General features: G+C 40.2%; 1 long non-coding RNA gene across 1 annotated transcript in view; it reads left to right on the forward strand.

The window, feature by feature from the left end:
- LOC117938429 overlaps positions 1-22619 on the forward strand; it is a 438129-nt gene that overhangs the window by 393977 nt on the left and 21533 nt on the right. The gene's annotated exons all lie outside the window — the stretch shown is intronic.

Below are 22619 nucleotides of genomic sequence, written 5' to 3' on the forward strand. Positions count from 1 at the left end.
ACTGTGCCACATGTACTGTATGTTTAACATTAAAACATCCTTATAAAATAATGCCCACAATTTGTGTAGCTTACTATTCTATGCCATAAGATGTATGTATAAAGGCTTAAGCCACCCTACAAGTATGCCCAGTTTACTATGCAAGTTAGTTGTATACAATATATGTAGTAGGGGGTCCCTGCTCTGTCTCTGTTTTACTTAAGGGGTCCTTGGCCCAAAAAACCTTGAAGACCCCTGCTCTAAACTTCAGAAAAAACACCATATTGACTTATCAAGGCCATTATAATTGTGAAGGTGACATTTAAAGGGCCCATATTATACTCATTTTTAGGTTCATAATTGTATTTTAAAGTTGTACAATAATAGGTTTACGTGATTCATTTTTTAGAAATGTTTTATAATATATGTTTTTGTTGTAGCGCACAATGCTGCGGATCCTGTTTTCACCCTTTGTGTTTAGGTCTCTGTTTTAGCTACAGAGTGAGGCATCCCTCTTCTGTACCATCTTTGTTGGGAGTTGCACATGTGCAGTAGCTAGGTAAGATCACATCAGCTATCTACTGTTTCTCTAACTTCGGTCAGTACTAGGCAGGATTAACCGGGAGACTTCTTCTAAACAAGGGCGCACTTTCAACTTTGAGTGGAATACCTGCAGAACAGGGACATGTACTGTAAGGAGTTTTTGTAGATTATGGCGAACTTGTGTGTGTTGTAGCAGTGTTTTGCCATCGAGAATTAGTGGTCTAACTGTTGGAATCCAACGCTAGCATGCTAGCCGTGGTGTTTTTAACCCCCTGTAGCACGCAGGTCCCCGTTGTGTTTGTATCGAGTATGAGGATGCATGTGGACAAAGTGATACACATTCTTGCCGCTTTCTGGCGATTCTGCTCTGGCCAGTTTGTGGCGGTAGCATTCATTGAAGCATAACAAAGGCAGAGAAGACAAATAATGCAAGCTAGAATACAAGGATGTAAACAAATGCATGATTTTATATAGTGGAAAAATTGGCTTTGTAACATTTAATGATGAAAGGTTTGGGGATCCAAACAATGCATTAACTACACAGGGGCAGGGGCGCCTTTTTTTCTCAAATTTCTTTATTGATTTTTTGCAGTCACAGGTAGTACATAACAAGTCTCCCCCACAAACCCACAACAAAGTTTCTCTCTCAACATCTGTTAAAAACAAAAAAGCTAATTATACCTCAGGGGCACCTTTAATTATGAGATAACAATAAACAAAGCAGTTTTAATTTTTAACAAAGCACTGTACATTTCTGGCGAATAAGTCTTTTAGAGCAGTACATTCACCGTAAAACACAACAGCAGTTTGCAACTGCATAACTCTGCAATTACTCTTGTAAATACAAGTCATTTTACAATATCACAGTTTAGACTTCTTAAAGCTTTAGTGCATAACATTTTGATATTAATGAACGTCCGGTACATTCAAGCGGTTGCCAAATGAGTTGATACAAAGCTATTAAAGATTGTCAGCCTCACAACACAACAACAGTCTCTGTATTTCTCAGTACAGCTGTGTTCAGAAGACTGGTGTCGTCTGGCGACTTTCACATGTAGAAACTCGAGTGAAGATAATTACCTCGTGTGAAGAGTCCATCATGTTTTTGTTAATCCACTGTGTCCACCTTGGCTACTAGCAACTCCGTGGAAGAGGGATGGGGGTGGTGCCTGATCACAAAAGGCTTTATCATGTGGATGCAACAACAGAGTTGTTGTCAATACTTAGAATTCCTCACGGAGAACACAGTAAATAGGCACTATAGCTTTAACAAGGAATTAAATAGTATTTAAATCAGATATTCTGAATACTTTACCTTTTCCTTGAGATTCTGTTGTGTCCTGTTTACCATTCAGATGATTATTTATGATCACAGATACAGGCTTAAAAAAACAACAAACCTTTCCAAAGACAGCTAAAACACAATAAGACATTATACACAGCTTGCAGGAGCCACTGAGAAAACAGATAAGATGGTAAATGATTCCAAAAGCACCGATTGAAATGCCAATTCTTAAATATTTCCCTACAAACCTTGTGACTACATTCAAACACGAGATCATCAAGTCAACGTAGACGGACTCTTTGAACATGCGGGTCCCAGTAAATGAACTTAGGCTGCTGCTCATTAGATACTACAATCTTATCTGCTTCTCTTCCTTCAAAAACGTATCCATCCCAAACTGTTATCCATGAAAACAGATCATGTTGTTGTTAGATCTCCCCGACCTCAAAGTATTTCTTCCAACGAAAACAACAGGTGGAAGATGAAAAAGTGAAAAGTGTGCAGTTTGACGACAGAGGAAGTGCTGTTGTTTTTGGGACTGACGGGTACGACGAGGACTTGATTAAAAATGTTACCTCTTAACCTCGTCCCTGAGGCATTGTGGCGTTGCTATGGTTACATGGCTGAGTCATCTTGACCAAGTGCTTCCTGATTTGGAAGATAACAAAACATGGTATTGCCATGCTTCTTTTCCATGTAAATAGACACATTGTCCTAAGGACAAAGAGAGAACACACTTCGAAAGAATTAAAATTATGATTGTCTAAAATGCATTATGACTTGTCTAACATCACCCCAAAGCTTTAGGATTCCAACCTGGATGGCTTTTTAAAACAGTTTGATGATGAAAAAGAGAAGCACATTAAAGGTAGGGAAGTTAAGTGTAAACTGTATGTGAACTATTGCTGTAATTGTATAGTTCTATAAACAAAAACATATATGTTAGCACACACATGTACATGCTTAACAGATTTGGCCCAAGTTCTCGCAACATGAGAGGAAAATACTCGGCTCCAATCAGTACCAAACTCATGTGGAAAACATTCCTTATCAATTCTCCAACATACAAACTGCTACCGTGTGTCTGCTTCGGCCTGTGTCATTTTTTTGGGAGGAAACGGCTACAGATCGCAAAAATAAAAGCCTGCAATTTTCCTTTGATTGCTCTTATCATAGAGCAGAAATCTCTGATTGTTCTGGCCCGTCATTAAGTGTAGGGACATTGCTGCCAAATGTTATGAAAAGGTTATGAGAGCTATCAAGAGAATGGTGACGTCATGACTATATTGCTGTGTTAAGTGAACAAAAGATGGGACAATATCCAAACAGCCCCAGCAACGATAAAGGACTGGTGAGGAGTTTGCAACAAAAGCAGGTGTGCTTTTTTTGTATTCAGGGATGTCAATCTATCAAGTGAAAAGTAGAAGGAGATGGATGAGAAAAGGAGACAGAGACTGAATAGCTAGAAGCCCCACAGGCATCTGCCACTCAACCGATGCAGATCCAGTTTGATTTTTAACTCCCTAATACTTGATTGTATTATCTGGGGCAGGATAAAAAAATAAGTCACTGTCTTCAGCCGAAAGCAACAAAATGTCAGTCAGAAGCCGCAGCGAAGATATGCCAAAAGGCTTTCTGTGCTTGTGGTGCAGACAAGCAGATACCGAGCAGATTATGCTTTATTAGCTGTTCATGGAGACTTAATTGTGAGATCACCGTTAACAGTGTTCCTTCGGTGCGAGGCAGTGCAGATTTCATTAGGCTGAGAAATATCAGTGCAATAATAGTGTCATCTCTGCACACAGCAAGATCAGAACTCAGAGGATCTTAATGATATTTTGTGGACAATTTGGAAGAGGAAATTTAGCCACATGCAGCCATTCGGATTGCAAAATGTATTAAAGATGTTTCGGGGAAAGAAACTTTACAATTTCTAAATGACAAATATAATTGAATTGGGCATGATGGCTACATTCAAAGGAGCTGCCATCAACTGTCAGAAAACCCTCTTATATTACAGAGGTTTAAATTCAACCAGTGAATGGAGCCAAGTTATAACATGGTTGCTCAGTTTATACTGTAATATAACATTACATCACATGTACAACCAGTGATGAAAGAAGGATTCAGATCTTTTAATATAGTAGCAATACCAGACGATAAAAGTAAACGTCCTGCATTCAAAATCTTACAAAAGTAAAAGTATTCATTATATTGTAATTATCCCATAGGGGATCAAAAAACATCTTTTTGGGTAGCTCACCTGGTAGAGTGCGCCCCCATTCACTACTTTAATTTTGGGTGTTTTATTCAATTTTATAGTATCTGGAGGGAATAAATGTTTCAAAATGATATCCTGACTAAAGGTTGACACATACTAATCTGTGATTCTCTCAACATACTTCCTCTAGTTTTAACTATTAGTCAAAATAATCTATAATTTCAATTTTTTTAATTGAAAATATTGGTCTAACTTCATATAAATTAGGTTTATTGGTCATGAATTCCAAAAATTAGTGTAAAACTACTAAGTTGGTGTTAGTGTTGAATCCGGTGGGGAAGAAAAAAAGTGCCGAAAACAGAAACAAAAGCTTTAAAAAAGTGACTGAAATAAAAATAAATAAAAAAGAGTGTAGTGTTGGTAAAAGGGAATAAAAAAGGGGTTTATTTTTATCACGTTTTCTCACGTATAATATAATATATTATATTATTATTCATTAGTTGTTTTATGTTAACAATATAAATCTGTAAAAAAAAAAATCTTTTTCACAAAGAAAATTTAAATCTTATAAATAAATGTTGTTGAGTAAAAATTACGATATTAACCAATGACAGGAAGTGGAGTAGAAGTAGAAAGTAGAATGAAATAAGTAAAGTACAGGTACCTCAAACTTGTACTTAAGTACTAGGTTAGTTACATTGCACTGCTGTGTTAATTAAACATACTGCATGAATCAGTCAGGTTACGTTTAAGACAGTTTAATGCTGAAGTGTTACATATTACACCTTTAAATAGACTAGTCTGTTATGTGAATGTGTGTGTAGCTGGTGCTCAGGGAGCTAAAAAGATGCAGCAGCATTATGGTTCAGATATAGCAGTCCTACTTCAGACCAACATGCCCTTTCCTCTGCCAGTCAGATAGATGTCCTCTCTGCAGAAAGCATGTCCTTGAATTACACATACTGCAGGATCAGATTTCTCCTGAAAGAAAACACACTTTCTTTGACTCTGTTCAGTTCACATCATGCAGAAGTTACCTCAAGACCAAGGCCGGGGCTGAAGAATGCCATTCAGGCCAGTATTAAAGAAGATTACAGTCAAGTAAATTCAAAACCCTACTTGTCAAACAAATTAATTAAATAGTAAGACACTCACAGTATATGGTACTAGACCCTTCTCTGGCAAAATAAATGAAAGGAGTTCCTTTGGAACTTTTGAAAGTTATAAGGTAGCCATCAACAGTTCCAGTTCACCCTAAGGATTCACTGTGCCACATTGCTATTACTAGTATGTTTATCTCTAAAACATGATTTATATAATCATACCACCAATTATTTGTATAGCTTAGTTTTCTAGGCACAAAAAAAAGTATGTACAAAGGCTACAGGCTTTTATTGTAGGCCCGGTTAAATATGCAACTTAGTTTTATAAAATATGCTCCGCCCCTCTCTCAGATAAGGGGTCCTTGGTTTACAAAAGGTTAAAGACCCCTGCTATACTGTACGTCCCCAGCATCCCGTCTGTGGCTGCCAGGTAACGATGTGATTGACAGGCCGCACACTAATATGAGCCCCGCACAGGAGGTGTGGCAGACTGCCACTGTTGCCGTGGCGCTGACCCTGCTTGACCCCTATTGTAACTGGCTGGTCTCAGATGGCCGACTCATTTTTTATTTCTTATCTGAGCAACAACGTCCTTTCTCGCCGCCTCAAACATCACGCACACGCGTATCGGTTTACTGAACTATGTACATCACACTCCCGTGAAGTCAGCTCAGAGCGGCAGACACGCTGGCGGATAAGCACCCATCCCAGGCAGAGGTTGGAGCTGTGGTGGGGGTGGGCCTGTGGAGGAGCTGACCCTGTGACCTCATGATGTGGTGGGTCAAAGGGTGGGGCTAATGACGGGGTTCCCTTGTTACATGGCATCAATGGTGTGTTGTTGTGAGGAGTGAAGAGAGGAAGTCTGATACCTACTTACCTTCACCGAGACAGGTATCTCTGCTCATTCGCTCTCCGTTGTGCTTCCTCTGTCAGTCCGCCATCCTTCAGGTACAGGTGTGTTTGAAAGCCGGAGAGAAAATGGATAGTTAGTAGTATATTTTCCAATGTTATGTGATTTAAATTTTAAAAACAAGATAAAATCGGATTTTACAAATCCATATTTAAATAATCCAGTTCAGAGTGTAATTTTTTGCACACCATCGAACAACATAAAATAACAATACAGCCGTTTGAAACCAGACATTACCCCTGGACTTACATCTCTGCTCACATACACACACTCAACTTGCACAAACAAATCCCACATCAGAGTGGTTGCTAGGAATATGCTCTGCTATACCATACAGTATGTAATTTTATATCACAATACTGATGTACTTTATATTGCGATATTGTACATTTTATGCAAAAACACGATTTATGGCTAAAATAACGAGACACAAATGTATGTTTTTGATTAATCTAGCAAATCAGGTACTACATACAAACGTCCTGTAAAGCAGTCTTGTTTATTGCTTCATCGAACTTAAGGCCAAAATCTATGGCAATGGACACGTTTATGGTATGTATTATCATGTTTTCATACCCAGGGGCAAATTTGCTTTAAAAAAAGAAAATTGGAAGAATTTCCAGCACAGGTACTGTGCTTGATGAGCACTCCATTTGGGTTTCTTCCTCATTTTTTCTCTTCGCTTTTCAGTAACCGGAAGATTTTAAGAATTTTTTTATTGGAAAATAATTTACTGACATCGGGTATATGTAGACATAACATCTGGGTGTAAATCAGCTTAAATCTCCACATATTTCTTTAGTGAAAATATATTTAAAAAAAACTGAAAAACAGATCCACTAGACTATCTCTGTAAGGAGCTCCTTAAAGGTGATTTAAAACTTTTAGAAAATAAGCAATTTGTATGCTTCCTAACTGCAGACATTAAGATATTGCAATGTTGCAACATTAGAAAAGGCATGTAGTTGTTATCTAATTCCAGTCTTTGTGCGAGAAGACCCGGCAATTTGGACTCAATGCTGGCTCCAACCTTTTGTTTGTAAATTAGCTAGATACAATGTTTAAACATGGTTTGCTCTTAGTCGTGTATAGCCTTGTTTATTTTATCCATTGCCATTCCCCGCCAAGCAGTCCCAAAATCTCCCAGTTGGAGAATAAAAGCCTTAAAACGTATTTTTTGTAAATCTTTACAATCATTCCCCAAAAATCAAGCATCTAGCGGAAGATCCAGCGGAACATATGTTCCGGCGGTTTAATTTTATTCATAGTCTCAAATCACAACAGAGTTATCGCAAGACGCTTTACAAATAGAGTATGTCTAGACCACACTCCGTAATTTACAAATACAACAATTCCAGTAATTCCCCTGAGAGCAAGCATTTAGTGTTTTGTCAGAGATCTAAACTGTCTTTAGGCGTTTTAACTGTGAGTCATTAAATTCTGTGTGAGGTGACAAAACCATCAACTCCACAGTGGAATGACTGTAAACATCAGGGTTTGGATTAAAACACTACTAAGTGTCAGCTCCTTATCCTTATCCTTGCCTGTTCTTATGAACCATTTGTTCAAAAAGCTACAAACGTTAACTCACTACATTAACAGCTGGAGGTGGATGGGTGGGCGTTAACCTACAGGACTTTCAAGCCAGGAAGCGGAGTTCACTTCCCAGGGAAAACGTAATTCTTTCACCCAGGATGTGTTCCTTAGTAGTGTTTTAATCCAAACCCTGATCCCTTTCCTAATCTTTAAATGTAACCGTAAAATGACCGGCAGCTTGCGGTGCACTGTACCCGGCTCAAAGTCACCTATTTTTGGGTAACTGAACAACCAACTACCGCTGATACAAAGAACATCTGTAGCCAGCTTCACAAAGCTCTGGAACGGCTTAAATAACTAGCAACTACCGTTCGGCGTCATGGAGCTCGTAACCAGCCGGCATCACAGACCACCGGCGGTCTCCCAATTTCATAGGATATCATACGTTTTGGTGTGCATACATTTATGTACAAAATCACACGGATACGTTCATGAGAATGCAATGCCGTATCTTATATCAATCTAACCTTCACCCAGTGGGGGTAGTTGAGGGTATACCTCTTTTTCTGGTGCTTTACAGTAAATCCATCCAAAAAACACTGAAATATATAAAAAAGTATACCCGCTTCCTCCTCAGTAACCTACCCATCTACCTAGCAGTACACCCACCTTGTCAACTACGACCACCCGACTTCTTTCTCTGCCTTACACCTGCGTAACCCTCAGTGCACACGCCACCTCTGTTTAAATTCACTGGACACACATCAGACGCTGCAGCAGGTGATTCTGTTGTGTACGTGCAACAAGTGTGTGACAATGGGGCTGAATGAAACGGCTGCATGTTGAATCAAAGAGCATTAGAAAGGGGGTGTAGATTGAGGGAATAATAGTGTTGTGTCACTCTGCGGTTTAAGAGAGAAAGATGAAATGGGCTTTTTAGAAGTGGAGGAAACTGAGGGAATCAAACACTTCCTGGCTTTAAAGTGGAAACAGCGGAGACTTCCTCCCTCATATGCAGGTAGAGGAGGCACCATCAGGGAGGAACAAAGATGTAGAGTCTAAACATGAAGCTTTGCGCCGTCACCATCTCTGTCTTGGAGGACACAGAGGGAGCTTGTGTGTGCGAGCGTCTACGTGTGTGTTTAGTGCGTATGTGCGTGGGCTTCTCGGTCTCTCTTGGGGTGGTAACACACACCACGCCGGAGCCGTCGAGGGCGGTGGGGGGGGGCAAGGATCTGCGGCAATTTCTGTGGAGCTCATTCCACCACCGGTCACAGGGTTAAGTGCCACAGCCATACACACATGCAGACACACACACACATATGAACACTGGAGCCATTGAGTCGAATGTACAGAGTAGACGCCACCAGAGGGGGGTTCCTCACAAACACACACACACACACACACACACACACAGCATAAACACGTACATGGTAAACGGGAGCTGAAAGGAGAGCGTGACCACACAAGCTGCAGGAGCTTTATGACTAACATCCTTTAATGTTCATGTAATTCTGAGCCATTGTTGACCCTGTATTGAGGTAATTACAATAGCAGGAAGCTCTTCCATGAGAGACAGACTTAGTCAAAGGATTGGTTCACCCAAATAACAAACCAACAAACGTATTTTCTCACCTACCTTGAGTGGTGCATCGCCATGTAGAAATCTCAGAGACAGATATATTAAGACCAAGTCAAATACAACTTAAACTGTGTGTGGGGCCACAAACTACCAGTCTTTTTTATTTATTTGGGTAAACTGGCCCTTTAAAAGCAAAATGTATGTACTTGTCAAATGTTCCGGCAGGTAACCTAGCCTAGTCCCCACGTTCTTGAAAACAGTTTTTTCCCCCTCCTTCTGTCTAAAAGACAATCCCGTCCACACATGACAATGCTAATAAAACCTTACTATTAAAACACGTCTGCATAAACGGGCACTGTTGCGCTACTTGTTGTGTCTGAGACTGTTTATGTGGTTAAGTGTTTTAAATAATAAGGTTTTAACAAAAATCCATGTCTTTGGAAAGTACTGAGCATACGACCGAATAAATGAGGCTTGGATTATACTGTACGAATTGTGAGAGTGGAAGCTTTCCTTATGGTTTAGAAGAATATTGTGTGTGAATAAAATGTCCTGTAGCCAGGGATGGCCTTGCTCCCTCCTCTTGTCTGGCATGTCTAAGATTAGACATTTTCAGAATTTTATATATATAAATACATTCTACTTTGCAATGTGAATTACTAAAGATTTGTTATAACAAATAACGAATCCTGAGTATTGATTTCCTGGTCTACCAGTCAACTAACACAAAAAATAAAGGGGGAAGCTTGAAAAGTGACCAAGTGGAGTCAGATGGCCACTGGGTCAGAGCAGAGTTTTTCCCTTCAACGCAGCGCCCTATTACTTCATGTTTTTTTCTTCCTTTGGGTAAGTAGCTAAGGTTTTAGTGTGATAATACCACAATACATGTTGGCAGGCACTTTAGACAAAAGTTACTTACAAGTTCACTCAACATCCAGCTCTACATGTCCTGGAATGAAAAAATAGCCTCTTTTTGTTGTTTTTTGTACATCAGCATGCCGTTTTGTGTGTTATCTACTCCGAGGATTTACTGAAGCTTTATTTCTATAATGATTTAATTATTCACATGCAAGAAACTTCTTTGTATTATCTCAAAAAGAAGAAATCTGGAAAAATGTCAGATGTCACAAACAAGATAGGCACATTTCTGTGTAACTTAACACTTTTTAACCAAATACAAAGAAATAACATCCATCAGTTAAATCATAGTCAAAGACATATACTGTTACACATATAAAGTATACATTATACAGACTATTGGCTATTTAGCTCTTGAGAGCAGATTATGTAGACGGATGTATCAAAGTGTCATGATGACATTCTGAGGCGATGCTATTACAGACCTACACACAGTTGGATTGTGGATGTGGTTCCAGTGGAAGCTAGTGTGGTACTGTAGCTTGGCTGGGCTGCAGAGCATCTGTCTTTGTGTCTTTGTGTCTGGGGTAAACCCCTGCTGCTGCTCAGCTTTTGTCTCTTCCTGATCGGCTCTAATGCTGCAGCACTAATTGTTTAACACAGAAACACGTCTTTTCTCCCTTTAATGTTTTTGTTTTTATTGTCGTCGATGCATTTATTACAAAACCTTTGTGGATTTCGAACACACGCCTCCCTCCCTCCCTCCTTCCTCCTCCCCACTCCTCCCTTCTTCATCATTCTCTCTCTCCTCTCTCTCTCTCTCTCTCTCTCTCTCATTCTCTCTCTCTCTCTCTCTCTCTCTCTAAAATGCCCGCCCTGAGAAAAGAGGAGAAAAAAAACAAAAATGTGAACATCAGCAGAAAAGCGGATGTCTGGCAAGTTGCATCATTTTCAGAAACAAACCGTGTGAAACCGTGTTAGCCAGCCTATTAGCATATACACATAAAGACCGTGTGTGCGTGCCCGTCTCCAAAATAAAAGGAAAACACAAAACGAGGCAAACGTTACTCTCCGCTACCCGTGACGGACGTTTCTCAAAGAGATAGCGCTCTGGGTAAACATGTGATCGCCACAGATCCAATCAGCTCAAACAAAGGGGATAAGCAATGGAGCTGGGTGAATTTGATCATGTGTGCGCTGTAATGTAGGTGTGCATCTGTACTATAATGTGCCGTGGTGTTCGTCGTAAAAAAAGAAAGTGCAAAAGAGAAGGGAGAAAGAGGGAGCCAGGCACCACTGTTATCATTTGCATCATAATGGTAAACTGTTATGAATAGCGCTGCTACGATGCTAAGCTCCTAACGTGCATGGAAATTGCTTACCTTCAAGAAATGTGTCGCCACGTTCTTGCTCAGTATTGTTTCGTGGTTTCATCATACTTTCTTTTTCTTCTCACAACACACGCACACACACAAAAAGTCTCGCAGAGGTGTCGTAGGAGTGATTTAGAGCTCGCTGGTGACGATGCGGCCGCATCTTGAAATAGGTAACATGAATGTATAAAGCCAGACATTTTTTAAAATAGCTTTTCATTTTGGGTTTGTTTTGTTTAATACAAGTTTGAAATATACCGTCAAACTTTGAGCTAAGGAATTAGACATTCTGAGAGATGGTGAGATACAAAATACAGAGAGTCATACAGCCTGTCTGGATGGACTCCTAGACGTACCTATAACATCCGCTTTAACACAACCTGGATTTAGTTTTTGTGGGTTTGGCCATTGTTTCTATGCTCTGTGATAACACCTTACTCTTACATGCATCGATGAGAGATCTGGTCCAACGGGGAAAAAAACACGAGCAGTCAAACAGCTTGACACAAGAATCTTTTCTATTTCTTAAGACCGTACAGCACCAGCAGCATTAAATAGCAAATGCACCTGCGTCCATCTTTGCGCCCATGGGCGTGCTGGTCTTACAGGTAGGTGTGTTCAGGTGAATCCTTGGCTTTGTTGAAGCAGCGGGAAGTAATCGCGCCATTGACCAACAAAAACCTGGTCTTCAGTCAATAGCGCAGTATTTCATTGTTATTTTAACAACGCATTAATAAAATGCACCTAGGCTCCTGCACAATACGCACACTATGCTTGCTATACACACATATAGGGAAGCTCATGCTAAATGCTAAATGCTAACGTCAGCATGCTAACATGCTCACAATGACAACATGCTAATTATACTTGTTCACCATCTCACCTTAACTTGTTAGCATGATAACAGTAGCTAATTAGTACTAATCAAAGTACCACAGAGACTGAGGAAATGGTAGTTTTTTTTTGTCACAAACCAAAGTATAAGACCTGATGATGGCGCTAGATAAGTAATCTTTAGGATATTACAATTATACACATTATACAATTTCATGGCAATCCATCTAATAGTTGTCCAAATATACCAAGACTAATCTAGACTAAAGCAGCTAGCGTGGCTAAACAACTGTACAGGAACGGGACTTTAAAGGAGCCAAGGAGCTTCTCTTTTTAAGATTAGTTTTCTGGGCTTTTCCACCTTTAATGGACAGGACAATTAGGTGAGAAAGGGGAGAGAGGGGGAAGACATGCCAGAAATTGTCACAGGTGTGAATCAAACACTAGACCTCTGCGTCGAGGCAAAAACCTCCACACATCCAAAGACACAGAGTGTTAAACAACGGGATCACCACCCCCACCCCAACCCCACACTTCTTTCCCACACAACCCCCGCATCCTCCTTCCCTACAGTACCCACCTCTGCCTCCTCCTCCATCATCCCCCCAGGAGGCTACAGAGGCCCTGTACATCCCAGATAAGACCTCCTCAGAGGGACAAAGGGGGAGGCGTGGGGGGGAGGGGGGGAGTTGGGTAGGATGGGTGTTGGTGGTGGTAGAGGAGGGGGGAATGGGGGGCTTCAGGGTCACCTCAATGGCGCGCTCCTGATAGCAATATCAGCTTATGCTAATCACCAGCTAAGTGTTTCAGGACGAGCGGGAGCGGCGGCACGCTATCCTTAAACATGCGCCGCCTACTTAACCTGCGCCATATCGCGATGAGCCCAGGCTCATTCAAACAGCCGGGCGCTCTTTATTTAAAGAGTGACGACAGTGACGAGACACAGCGAGCAAGAGAAAGAGAGGGGGGGGGAGTCCAAATTGATTAATCGTGTCACAAATTGATGTTAAGCGCCAACGCAGATAGAGCACCTCTCTTTTTTTTGTGACCAACTTGACTTTTTGAGGGTATTGTTCTGCCAATAATGGCGAAGATGGGGGGGTGGTGGAGCCCCTTTGGATGTCTGACTGGATGGCGTGAATACAGAGCGGGCGTGTAATGTAATGTAAGGCGCCATTGTTACCTGGGCTTACTGTACATGACAGGTGGAAGATAAAGAAGTGTGCAGGCCAAGCTCCCCTCAACCTATATTTCAAGATGAAAAAGTTGGCTGATAAACGCACCTCAGGAACAGAGGATTTAGATAAAAGTCCCGGTAAAAGTAGAATGGGAGACGTTAGTGTTGGTGCCCAAAGAGAAGGATGAGACCTTTTGCTCGATCAATTCAGTGCATTCAACTTGAATCTTTCAAACCTGCTCCACCTCTCCACTGTCTTTTTCTAACTCTAATTTAAGATCATCTAACCCTCTGTCTTCCCCTGCTTTTAATACAACTTCATCCCTCTGTAACTTCATAACATTATCTGCCAAGGTTCAGAAGTAAGAAGGGGGGTGGGCGTTTGTGAAGGAAGTATTCAAATCGTTTCCTTAAGAAGCAAAGGCAGCAATACAACAAAGTAAATCTGTCTGAGTAAAAGTCCTGCATTCAAATTCTTACTGAAGTAACAGTACAAAAGAAGCATCAAAATGAAAGTGGTTATATGTAACTTTCAGTTTGCGTTGATTTCTTTGGTTACTTTTTATTTTTTTTATTTTTTATTACTCAACTGTATACATTTCTCAAGTTTGCACATTCTAAACATGCGCTATTTACATTTGCACTGTTTACTGTTAGCCATCTATCCAACACATCCTGCCTTTTAAATTTATTTAGATTTTGTATATATTGTAGATTTGACATTGTTTGGCATTCTGTGGACAGCAAAGGAAGAATTTCACAGTACAGGGAACATGTTTCCTTACCCCTCAGTCACATTAGCTACAAGAGATGGAGAAAAGCAACAGGCTGCCATTCCTTTTCAATGGGAGTGGCCGTTCAAGTTGCTTGAGTAGAAGAAAATCATGCAAGATGGCAGAAACACTTCAGGACAGCGCATTTCTGTATGTATCTGACATGTTTGGCATTTTATCTCATATATTTTGTTACTTCTATCAAAAAAGAAATACTTTTAAATTCAAAAACACCGTTCTTGTGATTTGGCAATACCTCTGAAGTGACTTGTAAGGCGTGCTTGAAGGTAGCACCAGAGAATTTCTGTTTACTGTTGCCTAGAAACCATGAGTAGGCTAGGCACACCCACTTATCACTGTCACTGTGTCACGAGCTAAAGCATTAAGAGTTTGTTGTAGAAAAGAAAATAGGAGGCCAACACAAACACAGACAAAAGGAATAAAACGTCCACGCTGTGGGGAGGGGTACGACTGGACAAGGAATGTATGGGACGTGTTCATGACATTAGGTCTTTTAGGGAGGTGTGAAATACTTCTTTTTAATGTATTTTATTTATTTATGTGTGTATGTACAGTATGTGTTAGATTAGTAGTGCTGTAGATGTCTGGTTCAATGTTTGTTTTGTGTCTATCTGTCAATATGCCTGTACTATACATTTAAGTGTTTAGTATTGCGTAATTTAATGTCGGCTACTGACATACAACCACATCGTGCAATCTAAAGTTATTTTATGAACGAAATTGACATATAACATACCTGAGGGCCAATTCATGATCGGTTTTGACTAATTTACAATCCCATAGTTGTCCATAATAATCTGTTGAAAACCTGACCGATTGTGACTCGGTTTTTGCCCGTTGTCTTTCACTTTCCCTTTTAGCTTTTACAGCAGTTGTTCTTTGTTTAGTTTCCTTCTTTTCTGTGATGGTCCTGCCCCAGTATCACTCATAATTACAACACATTACTTCTAAGAAACAATTCAAATACAACTAGATCTACATAAAGACATATCCTGCTACCCTTTACCTGCCTGTGACCCGTCAGAATGTGTTACTGTAGCGCCGTAAATTATTTTGTCAATTTGTGGGAAAACTCGGAACTGGGCGGAGGCGTTAATAAAAACTATATACAAATAGCGTTATTTTGCTGTTACAGGGCATTTATGATCATCAGATGGAAATTTACACAGTTCAAGAAACATTTAAAAGTTACATATAGTCACTTTAATTTAAAGTATCAATAAAAGTACTGCAGAATGGACAATTTCAGATTCCTACATATAATAATATTAGACTTTAATTATTGATGCATTCATGTGTTCATCACATTAATGTTGCAGGTTTATATGCTGCTGGGTGCTTAATTTACAACAATATATCATGATAATCTGAATCTGAAAAGTAACAAAAGTTATAAAATAAATGTAATGACGTAGGAAGTACAACATTTAACTCTGAATTGTAGTGGAGTAGAAAAAGGGCAGCAGAGAATACAAATATTAAACCTCAAAATTGTATATGGGTGTACTTGAAAACAAGTACTGTCACTGCAAATTTAGCAGATCTCGATGAGTATGATGTAAAGTCAAATCAACAATTCCTGCTCAGGTCCTTCACAATAAAAGCCTCAGAAAGCATAATCATTTTCTGCCTTTAATGTGAAAGAGCTGCAGGAAGTGCTGAGTTTTAAAAGCTATTTTACAGTAAAATAAGATAATCAAACTAGTATAATTAAATTATTTTTTCGTAGACATATTTGAATCCGTTGAGTTAAAAAAAAATCTAAGAGGCCACTACGTAGAGAGACTTCTGTGAGTAAATTAAACCAAAGTTGTAAAAGTCGGAGGGACAAAAGTCGGATTTTGAAAAGTAAAGTGGACATGATCCCCCGTCCCCCGTCCCCCGTGGTAATTACACCCTTGCCATCCTCTGAAAACCGCCTTTCCCGGTTAACTCTGAAAAATGAAGTTAGGTTCTGCGCCATATCTTCTCTTTCCTCCCCTGTCCATCTGTATCTACACCTCCTTCCTTTCAGTCCTTACTGTTTAGATAGAGGAGCTTTGGGGAACCCGGGGGACAGGAGGTGAGGTCCACAGATAGAGGGCCCCATTGTGGTCCAACGGGAAATGCATTGTAGCTGGATTTGTCCAGTTTTATGTAAAAGCAATACTCTTTTCACCTGAACTAATACAAGCTGTGGCGTAAGCCCCTTACTGCCATGTGCTGCATTTTCCCCCTAATCTCTCTGGATTCAGCAGCGTCCCCACATACCTCAGGGCACTCACTGATAAAGCCTTAACTCTATACTACTCTCCCTCTCTTTCTCTCTCTCTATTCTCACCCAGCCTCCTTTATAGTCTCTTGCCCGTCTGCCTTTTCCCCTTCCTCCTCTTTTCTCTTTCCCAGGACACCGATGAAGCAGCCTAGCAAAAAATTAAAGTGATCAAGAGATTTAGAGGAACGTGGAGAAAATCACTTTGTGAATTCCATCTCGGAGAGGAGATGACAAATGTTGAGGGGAAGAAGAAAAATGAGGAGAGTGAGAGAGAGGCAGTGGGATTTCTGAACTAAATCAACTTCAGCATCGTCTGTTGTTATGGGGCTACACACACATTCAGCTAAACGCAGATCCGATACCAACAGTATTGATTAGTCTTCTATTTTTCTTTTGACACCTTGAATTAAAAAAGAAAATACAAGGCACAGTGATTTTAGTTAAGACATTAATCACATATAACCAACCAGTCCTCATACAACCAAATAGATGGTTTTTGTCATTTGACCTGCCCTCTCTGTGGGCAACCACCAACCACCATCATTTTCTTAAAAATAGTCCTTTTGGTGCATAAACTTAACTACAAAGGTTACGGTTAAGAGTTACAGTCTAGACATGACGGAGTATAAGCAAGCTGTGCCCAGCATGCCGTTCGGTTGTGTAACAGTGCGCTACCAATAGACTACACAGTGTATACGTAAAATGCAAGACTAATAAATATGTACAGTAGATCTCAAAAGTTTGCACTGCTAAATGGGAAGTCTGTCAGATTAAATCAAAGACAGACAGACAGACAAACTCCTTCTATTTTTGTTGGATGGGATAAAAATTTGGATTTGGATCCACATTTGGAACTTGCAGGGCATTTTGTGTGAATTTTGAAAATAACAAAAAAGTTATTATACAATATAACATCATCTGCATGAATTTAACTGAACTGTTAGTGGTACACCATCCTGTGGGGCATCCCTCATGAGATTATAAAACACCTTGTCAACAGTTCACCAATTCCCCTTGTGCAAAGAAACAGCCTGCAGCTGTGCTGATCTCACCTGAATGTACATGCATGAACAAAGGAAGAAAAATCATGATACATACATTATGCAGAAGTTACTTATACAAAGCTTTTCTTCTACATTCCCATGCTTTCTGTAAATAGCTTTCAAGTCTTTTAAAAAAAAAAGCTTTGTATGTGAATACAGCATATGTCAAATTATATTTAACATTAATCTTCTGCGTGTATATTCCTACTACAGCTTTTGTGTAACATGCTTTCTACACCTGACCGACATCAGCTGATTGAGGAAAAGCTCAACAGCTCAAGATGTAAAAAGGACCGATGGCATTTTTATTACAAGCCTAATCCAGCATTTAAGCTGCTCTAATATCTCGTTGCGACGTATTTTGCCCGTTTTCCTGAGATTTCTTTAGATTTTGAAGTTGTGTTGTTCTGGTGTCTCCATCAGGCATGTTTAGCTATGGACAGGTAGGAAGGCGCCGGTCTCCCCTCAACCACGATTTGTCAAAGCAATTTGAGTTCTCGTGGAAGCTACTGTAGGTCCTCCTCTGAGGCAACCAAAAGCACATAGCGCTGACAGAATCTTTATTCAAATGAAGATCCTGTCAAGAGAGATTAACTGTTCACAAGCCCACACAGCGATCGCTTTGCCAAAAACTACAGATATTATACCACCGACTCGCGCTTTAACATCTCGTTATGTCCTCAGAGGTCTTCCTCCCTTTTGTGTTCTTGAGCATGACTTTTAAAATTGTAACTTTCTCTTGGTTTTTTCTATCTTGTCCTAATCTATGTCAGGCTTGTCTTGCCGTTGCATGTTTCTGGAAGTGGAAGAGTCTTGTCAGGGAAGGCTGGGACAGTTTTCTGCTGAAGGGAACTGTGAATTTCTCCTCTCTGAATTCAAGCATAAGAATGCAAAATCTTCTTTCTCCTTCACCTTGTCCTTGCTTTGGTCCTTTTTCTTCCTCCTCTCTCCCACTCTGGTTTTATCTCGTCCTTGCGTTCATCGTCTCTCTCATCCTCCCTCCGTATAGCAAAGGCTCAAGTGTCCTTTGAAGCAATTTTTGTTCTCAGTTTCTTTCTATGCTGTTTCAGGTATGCACAAGACACACCAAACACAGGCGGAAATATTTAGAGAAGACATGTCTGTTTATGGTTAAAGCCACTTTTTCCAAAACTAATGCAACAGTATTGTCTGCATATTCAGTACAAGTTTTCTTTTTCACATCATATCAAGTCTCTTGTCTCATATCATTTTATCCTTTGCTTTTGGGATCACTTTAGACATGTCACAGGATGCAAGGTTAAAATTTGGATTTTCAAAGCCATTACATGAGATTTTAGATTTAATACATTTATATGCTTCTGATGTGTGTTTTTCTGATATTTTTTATGTGTTGCGCTAGTTTTGGACTGATAATACAAAATATCAGACTGATCTGTCTCTTGTTAAAGTTGTAGCACATATGCTGAGATGTCTAACTGGGCACCTCTGTGCTGCGTCCCAGCAGCACCACTGTTTTGTGCCGTCCTCCACCACGCGCCATACCACACCGGGCGCGTCTCTTTCTGCTCCACTTGCAGATTTATTTGACTCTACAAGTACTTTATGGACCAATAGCGTGTCTATTAAGCTAATATCGACCTTCCACTCCAGGCACTCCTGCAATTAAACTCCATTCGTGCTCCTGCCTTGTGTTGGCACAGCCGTAAATGGGAAGAAGGGGATACAATGCAACCAAGCGAACCAATCCTAGTTGTTGTGGTGTGCGGTGGCACAATATTTAGTTACATTTTTGTTGAGGTGCACGCCAGGCCACCACAAAGTTTCAACGCAATAAGTGTAAATCCACCTTTAATTAATCAATACGTTTTTTTTTAGCTAATATTCCTCCAACATTTGACAATATTTCCCCACACACCAAGCACTTCTCCCCTTCCCTTTATTCCTTAACATGAAGAATCAGTTTGGTTTTTTCTCTCCTGTTTCTCTGAGTGAATTGATGAATTGTTTAGGCCATTCAATGTCAGAAAGTAGTGACGAGTGCCAATCACAATTTTCTGGAGTCCCGAGTGACATTTTCAAATAGTCTTTTTTGTCCAATCAGCAATCCAAAGCCACTCTCACTCAACTAAATTACCCATACTTTTACTGCTAAGATGATAAACCCGTTGGACAGAAGAATTAATACTTAATTACTTTCTGATAATATATTTTGAAATTCTGATTTAGTTTAACATTTCAAACCATTATTATCTTCTTCTTCTTCTACCCCGCCATTTGCTGGTACATAGCGGCATTCCTTGATACATTACCTTCAACAACTGTGTGAAACCATCAGCAGAATGTATTTCATTGGTCAGAAATCCCACACGTTGCCTTTATTAGAGCAGATTTAAGAAAACAAATAAATAGAATATATGGTAGTAATATAGTGTAAAAGGCTGGTAGAGGTTGCTGATTTTCCTTATCAGTCTTTGTTGTAATTACACAAATGTATCAAAATGAATGCAGTCACAATTTATTGATGCTAAAATAGGTGAAGGAAGAAACTGTGTGTCTTTTGGGTGGGAAACTACGACGATGTGTGTGTGCGTGTGTGTGGGAGGTGTGTGTTTGTGTGTGTGTGTGTGTGGGAAGCCGTGCGTCCACATATCACTGCTCTCCATCAGAAAATTTCTATCAGCAGATAAAACAAGGAGGAACAACACCTCGGACAAGATACGCCTACACTAATCTCCAACACTTATCAACGTTTCTCTGCTAATATCTGCTCCTCTAGTTTTCCCTCCACCCAGGCCCCCCACCCTCTCACCGAGACCCTGCCGCCCCGCCCCACCCCTCCCAGAAGACACACACATCGCCACAACTCCTCTCCCACCACGCCATTGTGAGCGCCGGCCGCCCCAGCAATGTGCTTCCGTGTGATACTGAGAGAGGGCAATTCAGCTCCTCATAAAGACCAGGCTATAATCTCCTCCCAACGACAGGTCCACCTACCCCACCCACGCACTCACGCACACACACCTCCACGTACACACCACCTCGCCGAGTCCTCGCCACGCTACACCTACACACATACACGGGAACAACTTGAAGCCGCACCCAGAATGACACGCACCATTATAAATAGTCTAATCTATATGGTAATAGTGTTGTATTCTACAAGCAGAGAATAGGGATAAGATAACATTGTGACTTCGGGGTTTGTACTGCCTTCTATGGTAATTGTTATCAAAGGTTATTTGGGATGACATCGTCGGCTCCTTGTGATTGGCTGGGCCCTGTTATTTACGATATGAATTATGATAACCATGATGTCTCTCTGCTCCTTTCCGTCGCTGCTGCCTCGCCGGCCACCAGATACAATAAATTGCTATCGTTAATCACGGCGCTTTGTTCTGCCATGATTACCCCTCCACCGCAGTAAGAGTTTTATTTAAGGGAGAATATGGATTTGTCATCCTTCTGGCGGCAAAATGAAACTGACAATATTTTATGTCCTGACATTTAATTTGTAAAAGCGGACGCAGGCTGCATTTGCATTTTATGACACTCTCCCTCTCTCTCCCTCTCTCTTCTACTGATCTATCTCTCCTCCCTCCTCCTCAATGTCTTCCTCTCCTTTTTATACATAGAGTGGAGGTGACATTTGTGGATCAGGTTGGGACTGGAAAGAGAGCAGAGGAAAGGAAAGGCGAGGCGATGAATGCTTTTGAATGTCGGCCAGAGTTTACGTGTTTTATTTACATGCGGTTATTTTGCTTGAGCACGTCGCCTGGCCAACGAAATGAACTAAAAATAGTTAAGTTGGCAAATCAGTGTTGTGGATTTACATAACACTGTACTGCAATGTGATTCTCTTATCTCAGCAGTATCAATACCCTTTTCAAGATGATTATCTGTTTATTGATAGCATCGATATTCCTATTTAAGATGTTGCCTGATGTGGAAGATCATGGAACTGCTGTAAGCCTCTGAGTTGGGTTGAAAGGGAAATCCACTGTTTGGTACAAAATAGGAAGAGGCAGTTATTCTTTTGTTGCAAACTAGATATATTAATATATTCATATTAATATATAAACTATATATATTTCTCTTGGCATCTGAGGGGAAAGTAATTTCTCACAGGATTATTGTGCCAGTGGACAGATGGCATCATAATTGGCATGATTTTGTATGTCGTACCTTATCATGTTTTCATGGTTTTCACTACAGTTACTGTGACCATGATGTGATGCCATATACAAAAAGGCAAAAACCTGGTAGGGGCTCTACTATGGTATATTAATTTGTTATATCTACAAAATTTATCACAGTGTAGAACTTTTTCCATTTGCATTTTTGTCATCCATTTCATAATTTTTTCTTCAGTTGGTTCGGTTGTGTATACATCTCACTAATATGCCCTGTGATGTTCATGCTGTGGCGGACTGTTAGGGTGGAAGGTGAAGGACGGGATCAGTTTGTCTGTCAGCAGGATTACGGAATTACGTAAAAGCTACTGGCCCAATTTTTATAAAACTTAATGAAAAGGTGTAGCATGGGCCAAGGATGAACCCCTTCAAGTGGGGAGCGGATCCAAATTACGGGTTGGATCTTATAAAACAACGGTATATACACACATTAGTTTTCACTTTTGTTAATATTGCAAGATAGGTATCCTCCGAGTGCCCAATTAGTTTTGTGTGTTGTTTTAAGTAAAGAAAAGAAAAAACACTATAAAGAAATCTGATCCTTTTTGCACTTTAAGAGCATCTTAAAGGTTTTTGTTGTTGTGTTCACAGCCTTCTAATGTCATGTTTAATAACAGGTCAAAAGTAGACAAGAGATAAAAAATAATGTGGAATTCAGTACTTCAGGTGGGAACATTTTACATTCTACATTAGTGGGTCATAGAAATGGACTTTTGTTGTGAACTTGGTAAACACGACCCTCCTTGAAGGCATCACACACAGTACCACAGTAGTTTAAAAAAACAGAACTTTCCTTTAAATATGAACAGTGTCTCAATACTAATGAAGAAGGTGTTAATAAACAGATCTACTACTGTTTACCGTGGCACCGCCACAGGGATCCATATTTAAATAGTCCACACGCACACGCACACACACACACACACACACACACACACACACACACACACACACA

The sequence above is a fragment of the Etheostoma cragini genome, chromosome 23 (assembly GCF_013103735.1).
Source record: "Etheostoma cragini isolate CJK2018 chromosome 23, CSU_Ecrag_1.0, whole genome shotgun sequence".
Taxonomy (NCBI): domain Eukaryota; kingdom Metazoa; phylum Chordata; class Actinopteri; order Perciformes; family Percidae; genus Etheostoma; species Etheostoma cragini.